The 24511-nt window shown below is 42.2% G+C and overlaps 1 pseudogene; it reads left to right on the forward strand.

Moving 5' to 3' along the window:
* LOC122031078 overlaps positions 1–22944 on the forward strand; it is a 36849-nt pseudogene extending 13905 nt beyond the window's left edge.
* The last annotated feature ends 1567 nt before the right edge of the window (positions 22945–24511 follow it).

The raw sequence follows: 24511 nt of genomic DNA on the forward strand, positions 1-24511 counted from the left end.
GCTAATTTATAAATAAATAGGAAGTGGTTTTCCATTGACCCACCATTCCTTTGGTCAAATATCTTCAGTTTTAGTTGGATCAGTGTGATTGGATTTAGGATTTTACCATGTTTACTTGACCTGGATTCAAATCAAATTAGATTAGCCGACACCAGATAACTTGCTAGAAGAGCAATCCATTCCATCACCGCCAAGCAGATTTACTGTTCACCCTACCATTCTAGATAAGAATGTCCAGTTTTTTTGAGAGGACTAGTCAATATCATCTGCTCCTAGTTTGACCCATCAACACTACCTTTTCTTAGATGCTATAACATTTTCAAATGAATGACTTTTTTTTTTCTCTTGGACTAATTTGTTACAGTTGTTATCTATTTTTATCATGCATCATGACTTCATGTTTTCTTTTGTATTCTCTCTATAGGCAGCTAAGACAGAGAAATCAACATTTATTGCTTCTTTAGTGCCCCTTCTCTCAGAACATGATCTTCAGCCTTCTGTGGTTGATGCTCATTCGATCATCAGTACACTTAAGGTTGGTATATTTGTATTCCAGATAATATGCCAGTGCTATTAATGATCTATCAGTTGTCATTACTAATACCTCTAAGTTTGCATATAGTGTAAACTTATGTTGTGCCTGCCTCATGTTCTTAATTGGACATCCTTTTCCAGTTTCTCTCCTTTTTTTTCTTCAGTGTTTTCCCTGTAGGAAATAGTTTCACTGTCCTTACTTGCATGGGCCTTTTTTTCCCTTCATAACGGAATCCCACAATTTTGTCACTTATCAATGGAGCAAATAGACATTTTACCTTTTTCCCTTACAATTTTCTGACTTTCTGTATCCTATGATTCATCTATTGTAGGTTTTGTTTACACACATGCAGCAGAAACTCATCATTGCTGAGGTACTCTATACGGTTTACAGATGTTTGTGCATTCTTCTTGAAAGTAGATATTGACTTCTCTGGATGTTCTTTTCTTACTTTTGTATTGTTATAAACTAAGTGCTTAGTCATAAAAGTTTCATGTGTTAAGAATTCATATATTTATATCCACATGGTTATTATGCCATCCATCATAATGATCCAATTATATCTTGGTAACACTACAAGTTGTAGGATCGAAAAGAATTTAGATATCTCCACAATAACATGATATTGTCCACTTTTGGGCCTAAGCCCTCATGGTTTTGCTCTTGGGCTCTCCCCAAAAGGCCTCATGCCAATGGAGATATCTTTCTCTTATAAATCTTTTCCACTTTCAATATGATATGTTTGCAACCTTACAACAATCAACCCTCAAACAAAGGACCATGGGCTTCCCGGTCAGATCCTCCCCACTGTGTCTTCTCGCCCTACCACCTACTAGCGACTTCAACTCCACTCTCGGACTTCCGCATTAGACTTCCTTCCTCGCACCAACTCAAGGACTTGTCTCCGGTCATCTTGATGATAGGAGCCCCTTTCTTTGTTTCGAGGTCAATATTACTAAAAATACACTAGTACTCTGTGTTAGAAAAATGTTGATGTTGTTCTGATCGTAAACAAAACCTCTATTATTATGGATGCGCGTACTCTTAATCCCGATAGATCTTTTCCATGTGTTTTCAATATGGGACTATGTTTGCAACCTTGCAACCCCAACACAAGTAACATTAGTATTAAAGAGTTTTTTAATCCACCTCAGGAGAGACTGTAGGTTCTTTGTGTATTTACGCAATTGAAAAGCCATTTCACAGGTAGGGGACTGAAAAGGATTCAAGTTCATCCTTTCCTCCATTTGCATAAGTTCTCTCTTGGAGTTAAAATGATTTCCAATTCCCTCTTCTCTCTTCATTTCTCCCCTCTTAGAATAGATGTTGAAACCCTAACCTCACTTTTGTCTATGATGCTTTTCATTTAATTACAAAAGGATAAGTTAATCGATTTCACTTCCAACATCCTCTTTCTCTCAAGTTGGTGTCAACTTCTATCTGATGTGTTTTTATCTCTCCTACTAAGATTGTAATTTACTCAATCTCTTTCCAGGATTAACTCCTCATCACATGAGTAGATATTCAAGCCTTAATCTAGCTCTCCGATTTGCAATCTTTCCAATTTGTCACATCATATATGCAAATTTTGAAATCCTAATGCATCTCCGGTCAATGGGGAGTTAATTCTTCGAAGATCATTGTGTCAATTTTGGACTGGATTATTCATTGTCAGAAATTCTCCATGCTGCATCAATATTGCATCTTCGTCATCTTTATTAAGTGTCTTATAAATTTTGTTATTATATTTGTGAAATTTTATTGTCTAACAGGCTAACATTGATATGCCCTAGCAGCCTAATTTGAGAGAGTTTGTTGTGCATTAGAGCTATTAGGTTTTGTCGTAGTGAGGTATTATGTTATTAAGTCAGTACCGGGTACATATAGTAAATTGGCCATAATGGTTCACTTTTGAATAGTATAATGCAATTCGATCCCTCTCAATTAAGTTTTTTTTCTCAAAAGAGAAAATGTTATTGATTTAGATATTTACAAAAGTAGCTTGCTTGTTCGCTGGCCATATACAACTAAAAACTACATCCGCCTATATCATTATCCATCTCAGAACTTCAAATGGTTCTTAAAAGCCTGTTCTTCTATACAAAACAATTCCAATAAAATGTTGCTGTATATCGAGATAAAACTATCTAGTTACCAAAGGCATGCATACTTCACTTTTTCCCCATTCAAGGATCAATTGATTGCATTTGCTGATGTCAGCACTGATGCTATAGCTGCTATTTTATTTCAGAGGGCTGCACGTTGTTTGTTAATCTGACTGTAGGTAGTTGTGTATATATGTTCTAGGCATCAGCAGCTTTGTTGATTTCTCCAACTGGGAAAACAAATTCCAAGGAGGAGAATTAAGATTGATTGAGTTTAACCTCCAAATGCCGCTGCTTCCATGTAGTTCTTGCAATATTTGAGACACCCACTAATGCAATGGAATTAGAGTATATTTTCCACTGTTATAGCCCAGTACTACAGCTTCCTTCAGACCCATAAGAATTGCTTTTGACTGATGGCGCATAATATAAAGTGCAAACAGGTTTAATACTAAAAATGAAATTTTAGGAATTGTTTCATTTAAGAATTGCTGCTCTGATGAGATTTTGCTTAAATCCATCTATAATGAAGGTCTAACTTGGAAAAAAAATTGTTTCCAAAGTCTGAACCAGCCTCACATAAGATTGCCTCTGCAGGAAAAACTAAAAGAATCACAATATCAAATAGCTCCATGGTACTTGGATGCATCAAATGCAGACTTTCCTGCACAATCACCTTCCCATCCAGTGAGTGTACAAGTGGTTGTTTCAGTATGTTGAGTTTTTTTTTTTAAAAAAAATCCTTATTTGTATCCATGTCTAGTTTGCTAAATCTACTTTCTTATAAGAAAAAGAATGATTTTGAGATTGTCTCAGCCGTTGAATCCACATGCCAAGTCTCCAATATCTTCTCCTAATTTACAAACAAGACCTGATCGGGAGACTGTTGGGAACCAAAACCAGCAAGTTGGTCCAAGCAGTATTCCTACAAAGAATGAAATAAGCACTCCTTTCATGAGGTTAGAATTGATATCATCTTTTAGATACTTAATCCAAAGTTTGCCTTGGTCAAATTTGCTTCATTTGATTTTTGGTTTGTTTTGAAATGCACTAATTAACAGTTGATTGCATAAAGTGTTTTCTAGAGTGCTAGTGTAGTTATCTTGGAGTATCATTTTATGCTTAGCAAAGTTCTGAAGATGTAACAACGTAAGATTGCACTCAGCTTTTAGTTTTAAAAGATTGAAATGTGCGGGTTGCAACAGCAAAAAAGAGCAAAAAGAAACCAAATAGACAATGACAAAATAATTAAAACACAATTTAAACCCGACGATTTACATGGTTTGGCAGCCTTTGGCCACCTATGACTCTTCAACGGATCACTCCTCAAATTCCACTAATTTTTTCTTCTCGGAAACCTTTCAAATGTGGAGAAACCTCTTGCAATAGTCTTTCTATACAAATTGAGAAACTTAGAACAAAAGAGAAATTACAATGGAAGCAAGAGAATGGAGTGGAGATTTGAGAAACCAGCAAAGTATTAAATTCGTAGCCTCTAAGCCCTTTATAGATCTGTATAAGGGTATCCTTCTCATTTTCCCCCTAATATATTGTTAATTCTACACATATTAGCAGATTATTGTATGACACCATTTGTATTTTTGTTGGAATGATGGTGGTTGAGTTACAAATGACATCTATGATTGCAATTGCAACTACTTTATCATGATATGATGCAACAAAGTATTTGGAGAAAACAAAATACTATCACTTTGTACAATAAATTTTGTAAGAAACATCTACAGTCTGATTCTTGTGGTTGAGTTGTACTAGGCAGTAGCGATTTGCGATATTGATGAATAGAGCTAATATTTGGTTGGGTATTGTGATACACAGTGGTTTATTCACTTGTTGCCCATTTTTCTCCATATTTACTTAATATATAGGATGGTTGCTACTTCTGTTTCCCTAAAATCTTGTTATGATACAATGGATATCCATTTTAGATGAGAAATTTCATTTTATCCTACCTAATCGGGGATATTTTAATTTTATTAAATGCATGAATTATTCTTGGTTTGCTGCCTTGCAACTTGCTCAGGTGTTATTTGAGTATTTCAGGGATCACAGAGCCCAGGATGCTTCAGGTCAAATAAATGCTTCACGTCTTAGTTTTGAGTCTAGAAGTCAAAATCCATCTTCCAAGGTTCCTGGTGGAAGTTCCCAAACTGATGATCCAGCTACAGTTGCTAATAATGGAAAAGAGACTTCTTTTCATTGGGCTCCTAGAAGCTCACCTTATTTAACTACAGGACAGGATGAACAAAATGTGTATCCTTACCTTCCTACAGTCCTGGAGGAACCTGGTTCTTCATTCTCTGAGGGTGAGAAACTAATTTGATATATGTGATTATCTTTTCGGGATTCTAGTTGATGTTGTAACTCATTATTGATGCTGTTGATCAAGGGAATTTCTTATAAATTTGGCAAATTTGTAGCAGATGATGATCCCTTGCCGGCGATAGATGGTCTTCAAATTTCAGGTGACGCCTATCCTGGAAATGAACTTCTTGCAAGTGGTTACTCAATCAACGGAACAACTACTTGTAATTTCGAGGTACACTGATTCTTTTATATTGTAGTGGGTACGCATTGACTACCCTCATAACATGTAGCAGTATTTTATGTTGGGATTAATTAAGTACAAATTTAGTTCTATCAGTGATATTGATTCTTTTATTTTGTAGTGGGTACGTTATTTAGAAGATGGATCCCTAAAGTTTATTGAAGGTAGTATTCCTAGCTTTGTTAAGTGTGGTTGTCTTTATTTTCCCTAAGAATTTATAACTCAGGAAACCTTTGTCTCTCTATACTTCTCTCATGGTAGGTGCAAAACAACCCAAATATTTAGTTACTGCTGATGATGTGGACTCATACCTTGCTATTGAAGTCCAACCCTTAGATGACAGGAAGCGGAAGGTTATTTCTTCTATCAAATTTTTCCCCTGCAAATTTAGTATTAACTTATGATCTAATAATCATCAAGAAAATGAGTCTGAACTTGATAGGATAACTTGCATGAACTTGAAGAAAGATCATAGGCCTTCTTTCCTAACACATATGGTTACTTGATCCCCATCAGGGGAGATAACCTATATTGCATGGACTTGGATTCTCTTAACTGCCTGAATTTATTGTTCGTTCACTAGTTCAAAGTTGTGGGAAAAATAGTGAACTTTTTTGTCTTATGTCTTTTACATAGTTTGGTAAATGAAGTGACCCAATGTGTGGTTTGATATAATTAGATTTCATACATATGTGATGCATATGGTTAAGTATGTTGGTTAGCTCAAAGTGTGATAAGTCAAAAATAAAAAGTGAAATACTAGCTATCTCTTGTCTGTCTGTGCTTCGATTTGATTCCCTTTAGCTGTTGAGAGTGTTTCCTTCATGGTTTGAAATCTCATACGGTCAAAACATATCATTTTGGTAAATAGCAAAACTCGATACCAAGGTCCAAAATCTTGAGTTATGTCCTAGTTTTGGTCTTTGACCATAAAGATACAAAAATTATGGCTGATATTTCAAGATCTAATTTACCATAATTTGTGTATTAGCAGTATATATTCTTACCTAAAATAGATTAGCAGTAATGACTATATATATTCTTACCTAAAGTAGATTAGCGGTAATTAATGTAATTGTTGTAAATAATTTCTTGTCTAAAATAGGTTGTACTGTAATTCTTATTTAAAGAAGAGATCGTTAAAGAAAGAGGCACAAAGCCATTTTATCAAATATTGTCATGGTATCGGAGCAAGGTTCTGAAATTCATAACTGAATCTTCGAATCTCTGTCTGTCATTTTTTTTGAGTTGATTAATTTCTGATCAACAACTTTGGCTTTGAGATTTTATTTTGTTTGGAAGAATGTCTGCGGAGAATTTTCTTGGAAGAATGTCTACAGAGGCTTTGGCTATCAAATTCACATGAAAGAATTATGCAGCTTGGGGATTTCAGTTCAGAATGTTTTTGAAAGGGAAGGAGCTTTGGAATCACATTGACGGGTGTGCTCCTACTTCTAAAGAAGGTACAAAACTTAGTCAATGGGATGCAAAGGATGCTCGAATTATCTCTTGGATTTTAGGTTCTATTGAACCTCATATGGTGAACAATTTACGTTCCTACGGCTAAGGAGATGTGGGATTATCTGCAAGACGATTTCAACTAGAACTTGAGATTGATACTTTAGTCAAGGTAATCTCCCTATTGAGTAGTATTACTCTGGATTTATTAATCTATAGAGAGAATATTCTGGTCTTATCTATTCAAAGGTATCTAAAGAGGCTTTAGTCAGCCTTCAAGCAATTCATGAAGATAGTAGACGAGATCAGTTTTTGATGAAACTGAGGCCAGAATTTGAAGTTGCACGGGCTGGATTACTGAATAGAAATCCTGTCCCTTCCTTGGATATATGTCTTGGAGAATTGTTGCGTGAAGAACAAAGAATGGCGACACAAGCTGTTCTAGGTTCATCCAAGGAGATATTTGAGGTTGTTAATGTTGCTTATGTGGGTCAAGTGAAGAATCGAGGAAAGGGACAAATGCGGTGCTATAATTGCAAAGAGTTCGAGCATATTGCTCGCAATTGTTGTAAGAAATTTTGCAATTATTGTAAACAGAATGGACACATTATCAAGCAATGTCCTACACACCCCGAAAATCGACGAGGCCAAGCTTTTTAGGCTGCTATTTCAGATCCTACCACTATTAGTTCTACAACCACAATTGCTGGCACAAATCAATCTTTTGTTACTCTAGAAATGGTTCAACAGATGATCATCACAGCATTTCCTACTCTTGGACTTCATGGTCAGGGTAAGATTGTTTCTTCTCCTTGGTTTGTTGATTCTGGGGCATCAAATCATATGACTGGATCACCTGATTGACCGCATAATCTTCATAAGTATACCGGTAAACAAAATATTCAGATTGCTAATGGTAGTAATCTTCCAATTACAACCATTGGTGATATTGGACCTTCCTTTCGTCATGTATTTGTCTCTCTAGATTGTCTACTAGTTTAATTTCTATGCAATTGGTGGATAATAACCGTGATATAAATTTCTCTCGCCGTGGTTGTCTTGTGCAGGATCGTGAGGTCGGGGAAGGTGATCACGAGGCCTAATTATTTCCATTGATTTAGTATTCCTAGAACTTTGTCTATTATTGTGAAAATAAGGCTGGACGCGCATAAAATGGGCCATCGAATAATGTGATATTGTCTCATTTGATAAAGCATGGTTTTCAACAGCAATCAATGTTTTTAATAATTTCTCTTAATTGCTCTGTTTGTAAACTAGGAAAGGTAAAGCACCTTTTCTACTGGTGGTACTAATACATGTTTTGAGATTATATAGTGATGTCGATTGTTAATTCCTATCATTTCACACGCGAGTATAAATATTTCATGACATTCACTGATTGATACGTCATACGGATATATTTTCTACGTACTAAAGCCTGGGCGTTATTTGTTTTAAAATTTTCGTGGGTTTATATGAGACTCGATTTTCCACTTCGTTAATGTTTTATGGTTCGATAATGGTGGTGAGTATATATCGCATGATTTCCAAGCTTTCCTAGCAGAAAGGCATTATATCTCATGATCGTACCCTTATACCCCCATGGGCGGGTGAGCCTTGGATATCACTTTACACTCTACCTCAGATCGATTATTTTCGAAGCTTGGGTCATCTAATTATCGGTATGATCTAATTCGACGTCTCGCGGTCTCATTAGATTTTTGATTCTCTTACTGCCTTGCTTTTTGGCCTATCATCGCATAGGCGATCACATCGATGTGTTTATTTTGTTCACTTATGGGCGCACTCCTACACGCACTACATTACTACACCGTGCGATTTATGGATACAACTACTTGTTGTATCATGTGTTGCGGTGTTTCTAGAAATGTGATTTTCTTTAAAATAGTCTTGATTTTGGTCTTGATTTTGGCTATGATTTTGAATGGCCTAGTTCTTCATGGATATATCTGAGTTTGTATGCCACCCGTTCCGTCACGTATAATCCTTCCTACTCGATCCAAAGGCGTCAGCGCTGCCCGCTCGAATATTAGTATATGTGTATCGATCGTATGTACCGATTAGCTGATTCTACGGCCCCTATTCGAGCCACTAAACGACGACAGAGCTAGCTATGGAACGAAAGCTCTTGAGAACCATACTGATATCGTTCCCCCTCACTTGACTGCACTTCCGGCAGGTGCGTCACACCTCTGCCTTCGGCAACAAGCCGGAAGGGTGTAGATGGTAAATAGAACCGAACCGAGCTGTGACATAGGAGCCGAAAGTCCCGAGGCGAGAAACGTAAGCCTCGTGCCATGTTGGGCAGCCGTGAGCATGAATAGGGCCCAGTCCGGCCCCGATGGATCATGCCAAGAATAAGCAAAGAATAATGATCGAGACCGAGGTCTCGCGGAGCACGACCGACCCCGTAGATGACGCTGCCACGTATATGCCTTCGATGCCGACCACCGTGAAACCTTGACCCGTAGCCCGAGGTAGGAGCGAGAAGATTTTCTTCTCGATCTTTCGGACGCCGGGCGTATATTATTACCGGGCCTTTAAGATGGTTGTCCCGCGGAGTCTCCATACGTAGACGTGCGTGAGGCTCAGCGTGAGCGCCGTGGACCGTGGCAGATGGTCGAGTAGCTCCTGACCTTAACTTGACTGGAGGACGTGTACTGTGCAACCTTCTGGGTGTACCCTCATGCACATAAAGGGTCACCTTTCACCGTAACGCCCGGTTCGAGCCACCCCCGTCTCCGTGGAGGACGGAGGTTACTGGCAGGAGCACTACTCGGAGGAGGGATCCCGCCCGAATTACCGGACAGTCGAATCAGTGGTCCAGTCCAGACGCAAGTTGCCTGAGGGCTGACATGATTAACGGACACTGATTACGAAGACGTCCACGATCCTAATTCGCGCCACCGGACTGGCTGACGCAAGCGCTTCGGAAGGCACCGGTCGTACTCTGCACTGAACCAGACAAACATGACTGGCACTCCGCCGCGGATCGACTAGAACGGAAGAACTTCGCAGCCACACTGGCGGAGCAAGCCCATCGTATGACGCGCCGGCGATCAGCGGGCCCCACGGTCCATGAGGACGGCACGCTGCGGCTGAAGCGGCACGTGCCACAAAGAGCCACGATCCGATCGAGGATTGCCACAGGGTCAGCAGGACAGCAGGAACCGCCCCTGCTCCGGCCGCGCAATCGTCGATTCCTCGGAGATTCGACACACGGGCTATATAGCATCTTATGGTACAGAACCGTGAGACTACATCTACGCTTGCAATCATTGCGTGATGAAGTGAAGTCCTCACCACCTCTCGACTTCGAGGCGATCCCATCAGGTTTCAAAGACTTCAAAGACTTCACACCCGCCTTGATCCACGTAGCTGTGCTACGACGGGAAGACTCATGAGAGCAATGCATCGCGGCAGGTCGCTCGGCCTTATCCGATCGATTCAACCAGGTGCGTGCAAGCGGACTTTCGACAACCAATGACAGACAGCCGGCCTCACCCTATCCGTGAAGCGCGATGACTCTTCCGCCTGAAGCCCCAGAGGCGCGCAGGGAACCTGCGCGGCCCGACTCAAGTATTGGTTCTGACCCGATAACGCTCTATTCGCCTGAACAGGTCATATCGACAAGGAACAGAGGAGCGCCGGTAGCTCGTCCAGGCTCTACCGCAGCTATCGCAAGAACGAGTACTGCGACTCTAAAAAGAGCACCCAACGCCTGACAAGAGTATCGCTTAGTGTACGACCAAGATGTAATGTCTTCCGGCCTCAACAAGAAGACAATGCAACACGATATCAGGAAACGGGCGGGCATCCTCATCCGGGACAGTGAGGATGGCATCGCCTTCAATCGCACGCGCCCTCGTGAGACTATCTCGCTATCCATAGACAGCGGCGAGGACCCGTGAGGACGACCGAGCCTAGCGCACCCAGCCGGCAACTGGGCGTAGGCCAAAGATATCAATAACCTCCGGACATCATCCCAGGCAATCAATCATTATTCTGTACCGGCCGGAGGCAACGGCCGAAGACCCGGTAGGGGCACGAAGGTCGAACGCTCCCAGTGAAAGGCCTGACAACACAGGCGATGATCAGCCGGCTACCAGAGGGAGTATAGCCACTCATCGGCCCGCGGCTCAAAGCGTAACTAGCTATTCGTTTCGTTGTCGATTGATGACAGAGTAAAACTCTTAACTATAAATCGATGGGCCGAGATTGACGACGCGTCTGTCCCGCACTGTTAGAAGAACATCGGCAGGACCGCCAAGAATTTCTCAGATGGAGCGAATCGAAACTATAAATTGGCCGTCGGTCGACTCGCCATGTCCGGACTGTCACCATGCCAGTTCAGCCTTCGAAGCAAAATCAAGTTCTTGGAGAAGAAGAAATGGAGAGACCGAAATGCCGGCGACAGCTGAGTGATCGTCGGGGATCTAGGTAGGTAGTAAACTTATAATGTAGAAATCACCCTCAGCTGTATGAGATGAAGAGAGTGAGAGGTCACAGATACCGGACCCAAGACCGCCGAGGCCGACCACACTATTCACATCCGGCTGAGCAGCCAGAGGCGGATCGCGCCTGCGGCATGTCTTATGGCGACAGATGGACACATAGTCAGTATACGAACATATTTCGAGCATACAACATAAGACCAGCAAGATGTGGGACCGAGTCTCCATGCCCCACCGGCGAAGTGATTCGGTGGAAGGTTTGCGAAAGATTTCAGCCGGGTGAGACCCCGAATCCACGGACTGGAAGAAGTCGATCAGGCGTTTCTAGGTCACGAGGTGAACGTAGTTCCCAGAACTTCCATGCATGACCAACCAATGCGGATGAGTGGATGTTTTCGGATCTACGAATGAATGAATTTGTCTCGATGGCTTGTTGGTGGACCTCAGGCGTATGTTTCGATACGAGACAATGTTGATATCATGTTCTCGGCGTCGTACCAGTCAAGCTCAGGCCACAAGAACTTGCCAGGTCATGCTGCCTACAAGACCCGGCTGCTACTACAATGCGAATTTGAATTTGAAGGACGACGACGAGACTTCTTACTGACTGATGAACAAGGTGGAAGAGCACTAAGAATGAAGATGATGATCATGGAGTCCTTCGCACGGTGCTAACGACATCCTTCCTTCCTAGGCGGGAGGGAACGGAGAGATACGAGATATTGATATGGATAGTTAAGCTCACGTAAGCGGCCGGGTGCAGTGGACAAAGGAAGCTGCATACGTGCGTTGGCTATAGTGAATGAACAAAACAAGCTAAGTTTCAGATATATCACCCCCCGAGATTTCCAGAAGGTTCAATGACCGCCTGATCGGATAAGATAATCCATCAGATCGATACCGTAGTCAGTCGAATTGTCTCGAACACCGATCTCCCAAGTTCCCATCATCTCGACTCGACCAAGTCTCCCATTTCATCAAAACCAAGCAAGGAACGCGAAGTTCGACCAAGCAGCATTGAAGAACGCATTCGATGACGAAGAATATCAACTCTCAATCTGTGCCCCACGCATGCGACACCGATTCGCCTCTGATCCTGTGTTTGTCATGTTTTTCATAGACGCACAGCCACTGGCAATAGGCAGCGAGAAGGGAACCCGAAGTATTTCTAAGTCATTTAAAGCTCAAGTCGGCCCGAGGAGCGGCGCTCCCTTTCATGGTCCGCCGCCCATGCGCGCCCATACTAGCCATTTTAGCAATTGGTCTCATCTTCATCCGACGATAGTAAAAGAGTCAGTCATCCGTGGCCCTGAGTTAGCGTCGACTCTCACCCCGCTCTACGCTTACCCGGAGTTGTGAGTCGACGACAAATCGACGATTAAAGCAGTATCATGTCACAGATGGCCATAGCATGAAAAATAGCCGCCAGCACTGCAATTATGTACTCGCTCTTATGGAGCCGGAGTGGGTATATTTTCGGGCGATCGTGTATGAATCGGTGAACAATTAGGCCTTTATAAGCAGAGGCCCGGCAAGTAAAGCCGCTTCAAAGATAGGATAGAGGCCGGGCAGGTCAGTTAAGAGAGGAGGAGACCGCCGACTTCGACCTACTTTTGACTGAGGCTGTGCTCTCTTCACTCAAGAATGTACTCACACTTACAAGTGCCTTCGATTTGGAGAGAGCCAATTTTAGACTTCAAAAGCTGTTATAGAGATACATGAGTCGGTATACCTCCGGAGTTGCGCGGCGGACAAGAGCAAGTCCGAATCGAAGTATTCTTCGTGGTGACACACGCCGACCGCATGTCGAGGACGGACGGGATGAGAGACAACTCAGAGTATAGAGACAACCATCATCACATGTTACACCTTAGAGCGCTACATCCGACGTAACTAAGAAGAAGGAGTTCTATGCTTATTGTAGGAAGACTTACACAAGGCTTCTCGGCTGCAACCGCCTCGAAAGGATGGAAGACATATCCTTCAAAAAGTCGTGAGATCGTGCGGAGGGCATGCGGACGATCCAGGACGCGAGATAAAGATCCTTGCTGGCCTTGACTTTCGACGCTGGTCACACTTTCAAGTGCTCAGTATCACGGTAACTCTCACCTCGACCACCTTCACATCCGTTACTCGGATGATGATGGGTCCGTTTCGCTCACTGGTGGAATTTCTTTGTTGGATACTATATATTCCAATAGCCGAGTGCCTCCCAACCCGGATGAGATGGTGAAAAAATTTATTCAGATAATTTACTCGTTCCCTCCCCCGGCTCGGATCGATAACCGAACACGACAGTACACTTCGAGTTAAACGGCAATGCATGGCATCCTCGAAGCGAAAAGAAGAGAAATAATCCGGTCCCACCGGAGTCCCAGCCTACTGCCTACGGGGAATCCGAGGCGCCTGCCTCCAGCACAAGACGAAGGAAGGACGGGTGTGCACGCGTCCTGGGCGGTTGAAGGTTACTTGGAGGTCCAGTGCCTGACGATCCGCACTGATAATGCCGTCCGCGGGACACGTGGGCTGGATTCGATCACGATGAAGACGTAGTTCACGGCTTGTTGAGTGCTGGACCAAAACTGCCGACCGTGCCGGTCCCAGAACATTCAGTCCGGTCGCTGCTTGTTGCGGTCTTCAAAAAATAACATGTACGGCGCTGGCAGTCGATGTAGCCCTTGCCAGTCTCAGTCGCTCACATCCGGAAGCTCCTTATTTCGCTTATTATTCGATGCTCTGACACATTGATCGCCGGCCGATTGAACTCTCACGAAGGCAGCGCACCGTGGGGTGTTCCAACCGTATCGAAGTCGAGAAGGTAGTGAAGCTATGAGAGATGCGTAAATTGGCTAATGTATTTACGTGTGGGTCGTCCGCTATAATAACGGGCAAAAAAATAAAAGAAGAATGATAACCATAACTAAGCAATGGTTATAAGCCAGTGATAACCTCCTGGACGTTAAAATCGAGGGCAATGGACTAAACCCCAAAGCGAGACGACCCCTGTTAATAGAACAGCCGACGTGCTCGGAAGGGTCCGCATAAATCGGAGGGACACGGAGACGTAAGCACTATAAGAGAAGGCAGCCCGTGACGTTACGTCGAAAGAGCCTTGCCCTAATCCTCGGAAGCCGGGTCACGAGCCCGATAAGTGTCCGCTCAAGGCCTATAAATCTAAGGAGCTCGACCGCTCGAATCTTAGGTGATGCATCTCCCGAGAGCAGGCTGTTAAAAGCATCGACCAGTCACGACCTTGAGACACGGGTGCCCTCTCCGGATAGGGAGTCGGACGGGAATGACGATTCCCGAGCGGAAGATCCCTCCCGGCGAGACCGACGAACCGAGACAGAGGAAGTTAAGACCGTCAGTGCGTATAAATACGGCCGACGCTTCGAACTCCGGTTAGAACGGTCAGCACTTCTCTCTCCGATATCTTACGAGCGGCCCTTCCTTGTTAGGCCTCGGACGGATCGGCAGGTTAAAAAGGCGCAGTAAATTCCTCCGACCGGAAGCGTCGGAAGGACGAACGCCAGTTAAAAATCGTGACGCCTGGATAGGAGTCATCGTCGATCCAGGACGCTCCGCGCCTTGTCGAAAATCCCGGAAACCCGTCAGCTGATGCAGTTAAAGCCACGGTTAAAAATGCGAGAGGCGCAGAGGAGACAGCCGCGATCTTAAGACTATCCCGAAAGCTCCTCGGCGGCGTTCGAGTGCCGCCGATAGGGTGAAGTCCGGCGGATCGAACGAGGCAGGACGACGAGTATCGGGCATCGGTCGGTTAGCTCACGACTCCTGAAGGCAGGCGGACCCCACGGAAAGGCTCCGGCGGTGTCAAAGGTGTTGAGTTGATCGCGTGAAGGCATTGAAGGTTTTCTCGCCTTTGTACGACCAAAACTGGCGAGAAAAATTCATTCCATCATCATAAAAGTATACCTTTCATTCAGAAGTCACCTGACTGACTTCTCTACCCTTTCAACGAACGACGAAAGGTGGGACGTAAGAGAACTAGAGGAAGCAGCAGAACTGTTAACGACGCCGGGAGAGATACGGATTAGCAGAGGGAAGGCGCATAGGAGTTGAAGAGAGAATAGGTCTGAACTAAAGTGATAGTTAAAGGGCAGTTCGTATATATATATCTACTCAAATAATCATCAGTGACGACGTGGTCATTTGGTGCTCGTCCTTCCACAATGACGATACCGAAGCCCTGAAGTCGCTCTGAAGTTCTACGGGTGGCATTCGTCAGGATGGCGTTCGTCGAGAGACGCGTTACTAGCATCTTCTCCAAAATTAGAGCCGAGCCGATGTGTGCGGATTATCACCTGGACAGCTCGTACCGCGTTCGGTATTCTCTTAAAGGTCCGCACGGGCCTGCACGCACATCACGGTTTCTTATAGAAGCGGCAAATTTCCCAAGTAGCAATGGCCGCGCCTTGTCCATGGTCCCAATCCGCTACGCTTTTGCGAGCCCGAAAGCGACGATCTTCTCTCCGATCGGTAGCCGGTTTGTCTCCCTTAGGTGGTGGCTAGATCTTATATCTTTGTCGTCGCGACTGACTTCTCGGCTCCTGCACCAATGGATCGGCCATAGCGGGCAGCTCCGGCCTCTTCATCACGCTTCCCCTAGCCGGCCATCGGCCGAGCGCCGAGAGCTTCGAGAGCGGGACCGATCAGACATGCGCCGGCATTGCCCCACCGACCTCGCAAAGGCTCGCCAAATCGATTCACCGTTATAGAGAAGCCGGACAATCACTATCATCCAATCGTCGAACGCATGACGTGGGTGGACGAAAATACTTCCCGATAGGTCATGTTGTTGTTATCATCGAGGCCCTGCCGACCCGAAGCCCTCTGGGAGCTGCCCGACTACATAGCCGCGTCGCGAAGAAGTGCGAGGGCGATTACTCTGGATGTTTTGCCATGCCGGTTTCAAGGGGCAGTAGGGCCGTCACGCGCCCTGTATGATTCTTCGGTCTAACCTCTAGGATCATGGCCATTAACTCCCGGACTAAGTGCAGGTAGCTCTTCGGATGATCAGCGCCGACGATCGAGCGATCGATCGATGAGTCGACGTCAACCAGGTCTGTGACGTGTGAACATCCAGAGCAAGGAAGATTTCGACTCCTGTCACCTGTTTTAGTCCGCCAAAGAATGGTGGTCGACGCCTCGGTGACAGACGGACCTGGCTCAGAGGGTCCCCTACGCGGGTTGCGAGCGTGTCTCTCCACGATGGGCGAATTGTCACAGGGGTGTCCACAGCGGCGATGCCCGTCTCTCGTGGCGAGTGGGTGCTGTGCCGCCACCTGATATCTTGACTCGACGCGTAAGACGCGTCTTCATGTTGCGCATGCCTTCAACATCGGCCGACTCACCACACGATCAACTGAAACCCTAATCGCAATAGGTATCTTCACGTCAGCGATTTTAAGGGCATCATGCTTCGAGTGGGGCGCGATCGGACCGGACTCGAGCCAGATTCTGAGCGGAAACCGCCAATGAGAGGGGGTCGTGACTGCCGAACGTATACTCTTCTTGGGAGCAGGACGCGCTCAGTGCTAAACAGGTCTTGAATCGTGGTACAGGGGCTAGTCTTGAATCTTTTGAGCTGCAGGGTCGCTACTGGGAAGGGGGCCACTGCCCCCGAGAGAGAATAAAATTCTTCTTTCTTCGAAGTTTATCAGGAAAAAGATCAACAAGGACTAGGACTAGGACATTAAAGCTATAGTCCACTCACTAGAATACAGGGGGGATTCAGATTTGCCGATAAATTGCGCCCGGAGGTAAGGAGCTTCCTTGCCAAAACGTCCTTGGATGCAGACGAATCGCAAAAGAGATGAGGATGATGAAACCATATGCCGTGAATACCCATCGCAGAAACGTCCGAGGCCAAAAAAAGGTTCCAGGCTCAGGCTCGCTACGAGGCGAGCGGGATGAACTAGTCACGAAACCATCATTAGAAGGATGATCATTTTTCTCTGACCCACGGGCATCAGAGACCTGGCCGATGGCTCGGTCACGGTTAAACCGGGCCCGACTTGCTCAGTTCTACGGCCTGTCTGTTCGAGAAAGTGGATAAAAACGTGAAACGAGGCTCGCGATAAAAGGCAAAGTGAAGATCGAAATGACCGGGCAAAGAGAGAAAGAACGGGAGATGAAGCAGGAGACCTTGAAGGGCACCGGAAAAAGGGAAATGATGGATCTTCAAGCGAGCCTTCGCTGGAATCGCGGCTCCTCGCCGAAATGATGTTGGAGCATTGAGGAGCGCAGGCAATGAGCATAGACTGCGATGGGCAGGTGAGCGAGTGCCAGTTGGATCCGTCCGCGCCTCCAGTGAGCCATCGTCATCGATCCCATGGACGGTATATCTGCAACGTTCGACCTGGAGCACATGGGACCGTTGCACGCACCGCCATGATGATTATAGATAAGCTGACATAACGGTGGTGCCAAGGCTCAGGCACGGTTTGGAGAAGTGCGCTGAGTGGTGTTGCTCGAACAGACCCAATTCACCCACCAATAAGTACCGAGCGCTTCCCTACCTCGAGAAGAGGCGCGGAATAACCAGTAAGGCACCCAGATCATAGGAGGGCCGACCGAAAAGATAGGGAGACCTGAAGTAGCCGTCTCGGGAGTCCGTTCGAACCCGAGACCCACGACCATGCTGCCACCACGGAGTTGCTCGGCGCTCGTGGTCGAGTGAACAGCAGCCCGCGTGGAGCGGCGATGAACGCGAGTCGTCGACGCGAGCTCGAAACGAAGCTTCTCAATCAAAGTGTGACGGGCCTTCTACTTCGAGAGAGAGGCCTTCAAGAGAGCAAGATAGCGATAAAAAGGAGCAAAAGGGAGCGGCGGGCGTAAATCGGCGGCGGGCGTACTATTCTGCCATACTAGGGCCTTTCAGAGTCTCCTGTCCCATGAGTGAGCAGAGAGCACCCCGGTATAGGACGGAGTAAGCCTTCTTCGACAAAGCCTCGATGAAAGTATAGTATGAAGGACCGGCACCCACCTGTGGTGCGTGGTCGGTGGGTGTGCACTCGCACTATATACTATATAGGGTCTCACACCGCTATGGTCCGACCTCGTCCCGAGTTGTACTTGATTCACCCTTCGTCACTCGGTCTAGACTCATGAGGCGCGTGGCTGCGATTGGCATTCTGGTCGGCCCGTCGCTCGCAAGAACTCGATTGACACGCGACCAGCTCGCGTGCGAATAAGGAGTCCAGCGGCTGTCTGCCATCTCGCCGGAAATTCGGGTCAGAATGGGTGTATTTCTTATAAACAAGATCTAACGCTCCCCATAGCAAAGCGGACTAGCGGCACTGCTCGCAAAATCGAAGAGAGTTAGAGTTGATTATAACGAGATCTCGCTTTGCAGCTAATTCATATACAGAGGCCTTATGCTGGTACGATGCGTATGGATGTTAAGAATGCCTTTTTACATAGGGATCTTAAGGAAGCGATTTATATGACTCCACCATTAGGATTATTTTCTACATCCTCTTCTGATGTTTGTAAACTAAAAAAGTCACTCTATGGTTTAAAACAGGCTCCACGTGCTTGGTTTGATAAGTTTCGATCCACGCTTGCTCTCTTCTCTTTTGTCAAGAGTCAATATGATTCATCTTTGTTTCTTTGCAAGACTACCAAAGGAATTGTTTTGCTCCTAGTATATGTTGATGATATTATTATTACAAGGACCGACTTGATTTGACTTCAGCTCAAATAGCGGCTTCAAAGCTTCTTTGCTATGAAGGACCTGGATCCTTTATTATTTTTTTAGGCCTTGAAGTAAACTCTACAACAGCTGGTATTTTCTTTAAATCAGTACAAACACATCTATAGATAATTACATTGGCAGGTCTCGAGATGGCTCGACCTGCTGATACCCTTTTGTAGCTAGAAATGCCAAATATCGCTTGGTGGATGAGGGTGATTTTCTTCCCATCCTCCCACAGACGCCAGTGGTTTCCAATCATCTAACTATTACCTCAAAATTTGACATTTTTGCTATCCAAATAAGTTAGTCAATTCCCATGCGTGTGCCCCTCGACATCTCTCACTTTAGCCACTGCCTGGCTGTGATTATTCGCTTATCATTTTGCAAGAGTTAATTTCTACCATAGGTCTTTTTCTTTCTTATGGATTCTCCTATTCACTTGGTTGCATATAGTGATGTGCCGGGGTTTGTTCTAATACTCGACGTTCCATTACTGGCTGGTGCATGTTTATTGGGAACTCTCTTGTCTCTTGGAAAAGCAAGAAACAAGATCCGGTGTCGAAATCCTCCACTGAATCTGAATATCGTGTTATGTCCTCTGCATGTTCTGAGATTGTTTGGTTTCGAGGGCTGTTGGGTGAGCTTGGGTTTCCTCAAATGAAACCTACTCCGCTTCATGCGGATAATACTAGTGCTATCCAAATTACAGCTCAGTGTTTTACGAGCGCACCAAGCACATAGAAGTAGATTGCCACTCTATTCGTGAAACATATGATGCTCATATCATTTTTCTACCTCATATCACCACTGTTCAACAGATTGCTGATATATTTACTAAGGCTCTCTCACGACAACGACATCATTTTCTAGTTACCAAATTGATGCTTTCTGATCATCCAACATCAATTTGAGGGGGGATATCAATGACTAAGATTATGGCAGAAATTATAGCTGATATTTCAAGATCTAATTTATTATAATTTGTGTATTAGCAGTATATATTCTAACCTAAAATAGATTAGCATTAATGACTATATATGTTCTTACCTAAAGTAGATTAACAGTAATTAATGTAATTGTTGTAAATAATTTCTTGTCTAAAATAGGTTGTATTGTAATTCTTATTTAAAGAAGAGATCGTCAAAGAAAGAGACACGAAGCCATTTTATCAAATATTGTCAAATAGTACCAACGCTCCGTTGTAGGATGGTAGTGACAGATTGGAGGTTGAAGGAGGAAGGAGATAAATCAAAGGAGACATTGTCTTTTGTTAAGTAGTATTGAGTTTTGATAATTTAACAGAATGATATATTTCAACCGTTTTGCTTGTCATGACACAAGATTTAAATCCATGCTCGGCGCAAACTCCATCCTATGCTTCCTCTCCTTCAACTTTAATTCATTAGCGGCACTATCCATCGAAACATTGACACGATGCCAAAACAGTGTCGTTCTAGTCAACAACCAAAATTTCGACATAGCTCGAGATTTTGAACCTTGGCTTCCTTGTATGAACTATCATTTGAATTGTCACATCCATGTGGTTCATGCAACATTTTAATGATTTCTAGTAACATGGGCTAAGAAAAATTTTCTCCTTGCATTTCACGGTTTAAGCATTTAATAGGAAAGTTTTTATGGACGAAATGGATTCAGAAAGGTTCTTCTCATTGCCAATATAAGTACAAAAAGAGCAATAATTTTTCTGATATCTTTCAGCAGAGATAGAGTTTTAAATGAATACCGGTGCTTATTTCTGGATTTCCTGAATAACTGTCATTAGTAAGACTACACTTTTCTGAATTGAGTAGTATTTCTGTAATCTGACGGAACCCTTATTTTGTTTCTTACTCTAGGGTGAACTTGTAAAGGTTTTTGCCAACGAGCAAAGAAAGATAACTTGTGGTGAGTAACATGTAGTAGAGAGTTTTATTTTTGTTCTGTTTAATAATATTGGCTTCCTCACGTATGTTTGAAGTACACATCTGTTATATTTTGTGTTGAGTTTCTTTGAGATTGCATAACCTGGCTAGCTCATGAGGAATTTGCTATGCTGAATATTTAGCTTGTAGAAGTGACAACTTATATTTATAGAAGCACAAGTTCTCCAGACACTATAGGACATGTATCGAATACTAATTTCTTTCTGAAACACTGTGCTCATTACCTTTCATGTAAATTTATGTTTATCCTTACCTCTTTCCTCTGGCCATCCTGTCATGCCACTTGCATATTACTTCCATCTATAACTTTGAGCACTGTGTCACTACCTTCTATGATCTGTTACTTCCATTCTGCCCTGTAATTTGTATTGCTAACTTAAGTGATTCATTTTAGATCTTTATGATAATGCTGAGTTTAAACTTGTGCTTGTTATGTGAGAACAGATCCTGAAATGCAAGATCAAATTGAAAGGACTTTTTCTAGTGGGAATGCATCATATGAAGTGTCATTATCAGTACAGCCACTTCTATCTATATTTTTCTTTAGATATATTTTTAAGCACACTAGCAACGGTTCTTTAGATTTAACTGCTTTAAATGTTCCTCAATGCCAGACTAGGTTTCTTGATATATGGGAAACTGCTATTTTGGCCATAAAGAGAGGAAGCTACAGCATAAAATGTAATGGCGGTGTTGTTCTAGCAGAGAAGTTTCAGTCAAATACTACTGTATGATTCTTAATTGTTTATGCTCTCCATTTTCAAGTATATCCTTCCCTCTACCAATCTCCTACTTCTCTCTACACCATTTTTGGCGATTTTGTGTTTTTTGTATTTCAAATCCATTCTCATAATAATATCAAATATCAATAATCAATAATCGATTTTCAGATATAGGAGGTTTTAAATGTTTCTATTCTCTACCTTTTTTTCTTCTGAACCAACTGCTTTGCCTTATTGGTCAGCTTGTTGAATAAGAGTTCAGCTACTAACATTTTGCTTGCTGCAGGTCTCCATTCCATATGGACACCCTACAGAATTTTTTATTCAGGATGCCAACGCCAACGAGTATCTATTAAGGACACAGAGCAGTGTGTAAGTTTAAATATACACCATTTAATGATTGCTTTATGCTATACAAATGATTTTTTAGCAATAGGTAGCACCATATGATATTGTGGAAAAAAAAACTTCATTAAATTATGATATCCACTCTAATGATGTCGTTTATTGCTGAATTTTCAGGTTGAGAGACACCATTGTTCTTACATTGAGATTATTCCAAAAAGTGATGGTACATTCCTTTATTCTTTAGCCCCTTTCTTATCCATGTTTCTTTATGTTAGGCAACCTATACACTATAGGTATATACCATCATTTGGGTTTTTGTCATCATGATAATCCAGATGTTTCATTTTTACTTGGGCGCTAATTCAAGAAAACTAGAATAACTTGGACATTGGAATTGCACGAGTAGGCACATCATATTAGGAAAGATCATGAGTGTATAAGGCGTTCATTATTCGGTTCGGCTACATTTTTTCCTTGCGTGGAAGTATATTGTCGTAACTATGCATTTGACTAGCTTACATTAATCAGTACAAACGAAACACATCTCACAGACAGATCATAAAGCAGCTCAGTTTCGCCATCAATGCGTTCGATTAGTTTACATTAGCTATGTTTTTTCCAACTATGTGGGTTTTGTTAAATATATCTTATTCCTATTGACACTATATACATCCAGAGAAAACTGATTAATAAGATTTCAAGTATCTTGTAACCCATTAAAAACAATACTGGTAATATAATTGAGATTCATCCTCACACTGCAGGCTGGTGAGAAGAGGAGAGGGAGGAAGAAGGGAATATTTTTCTAGTGCGATAGGGCACATGATTTATGTATATTCTTTTTGGCATTGTGCACGGTGTATTCTAGAAGAAAGGGCATTCACTTCACTCTGTTGTGTCATTGTATAACTTTTATATTTGTTTTAGTAAGGGGGAGCTCTCCCTACTTAATACCTTCAAATAGATCTTTGTCAAGAAGGGACAATTTTTCAAGTAGTGTGTGCGCTAGGACAAATGATGATTGATGTATATTGCTTTTGATAATCAAAATGCAGGAAAGGGAATTAAAACTGCCTGTCTTTGGGTAAGCTCTTCTCTGTTTCACGTTATCTCTTTGTCAAGGGACTATTTTTCTGAGTGTATAAATTCTTCTTTAAGCTTTTATATTTTATATTTCTACCGGGATGCCTCATGGTGACGTTATAAATTATCTCTTATTATTTCATAATTTGCATTCTTCCCCTTACAACACTTTATAGTTTATCCCAACTATTTTTTAGTATTAATTGGTACCCTTTAAAATTTTATTTCGCCCGTATTACTTTTTAAATTGTCCAAAAAAAAATTGCACCAATCACCACTCTAGCCAAATCATTCTGGATAAAACAACTAATTTAAAATAAAAATTAAATGGGCATAGATAGATCACCATGCCTCTTGTTATAATTTAATAGAGAAATTAATGGATGAAGTTGTGATTAGTTGCTGTAAGTTAAATACCTAATATCAATTAAATAAATTTGAAAAAAAAAAATAGAGGAAGAGAGATTTGGAGAGAGAATTGTCTTGCATATTATTCCTATGGAACATTTTTATTTATAAGATAGGTGGAGTGATATAAAAATTGAAGAATATAATGATTTATCAATTAATAATAAAATTAAATCATTCATCTATTATAACACTCTCCTTAGATGATTAATAGAGAATCCAATCAGGTTGACTTAAGCCTATTTGAGACTCTAGGTGAAAAAAATTAAGTACATTGTTTAAAAAAAATATCGTCATTTTTTCGATAATGGACTTAGCCAAAAATCAGTGTTTTCAAAATTATTTAAAAATAAAGAAAAAAAGAAATATATCTCATTACTCAAATGAAAAACGAATAAAACAACTCTTATAAAAAGAAATAAAATTAAGAAAATAATAATAATGAAATGAGACAACAATAGAAAGAATCGTATTGTTGTCCTCAACTCATCATCCTCCACGAAGGATAAAAAGAAAATAAATAAAAAACACATATAAAAATGACAAAACTTAATACAATCTCTAAAAAAATAAAGATTACAGTGAAACTAAACCAGCCATCATCATTCATCATAAATTAATAATTCTTCTTAGGCACAAAACAACAGAAAAAATAAATCATATTTTCTATCACCTAAACTATAACAATTGTAAATGATATAATGAAGACAAAGGAGAAATCAAAAAATTATCACTGTAAATTCATCTAAATAAAAACTAAATTTATTGTCTATCAAGAAAGCGAAATGATAGAAATATCTAACTCGTTATTGCTTAAAATTAATAAAATCCTCCATTTTGATCAGACACAATACGGAATTTTTGAATTTAAGGAATCATAGAACAAATTCATAGAATCAATCACTTGAAGAGAGATATTGTTTCCCCATCTCAACCAATAAACTAAAAAATTGGTATTTTTATTTTTCATTATAAGAATTAAAATTTCTAATTCACATTCTTTCCTATCAACAGTTAGTCAAAGAAATGTAACGAGAGATATGGAAGAGAAAATAGACTAGATCTTATAAAATAACATATGTAATTACAAATAAATTTAAAATATTAAAAATAGAGCCCCTTTATGACTCTATGCGTTAGAGCCATAATGA

Source organism: Zingiber officinale, chromosome 11A (genome assembly GCF_018446385.1).
Source record: "Zingiber officinale cultivar Zhangliang chromosome 11A, Zo_v1.1, whole genome shotgun sequence".
In the NCBI taxonomy this organism is placed as follows: domain Eukaryota; kingdom Viridiplantae; phylum Streptophyta; class Magnoliopsida; order Zingiberales; family Zingiberaceae; genus Zingiber; species Zingiber officinale.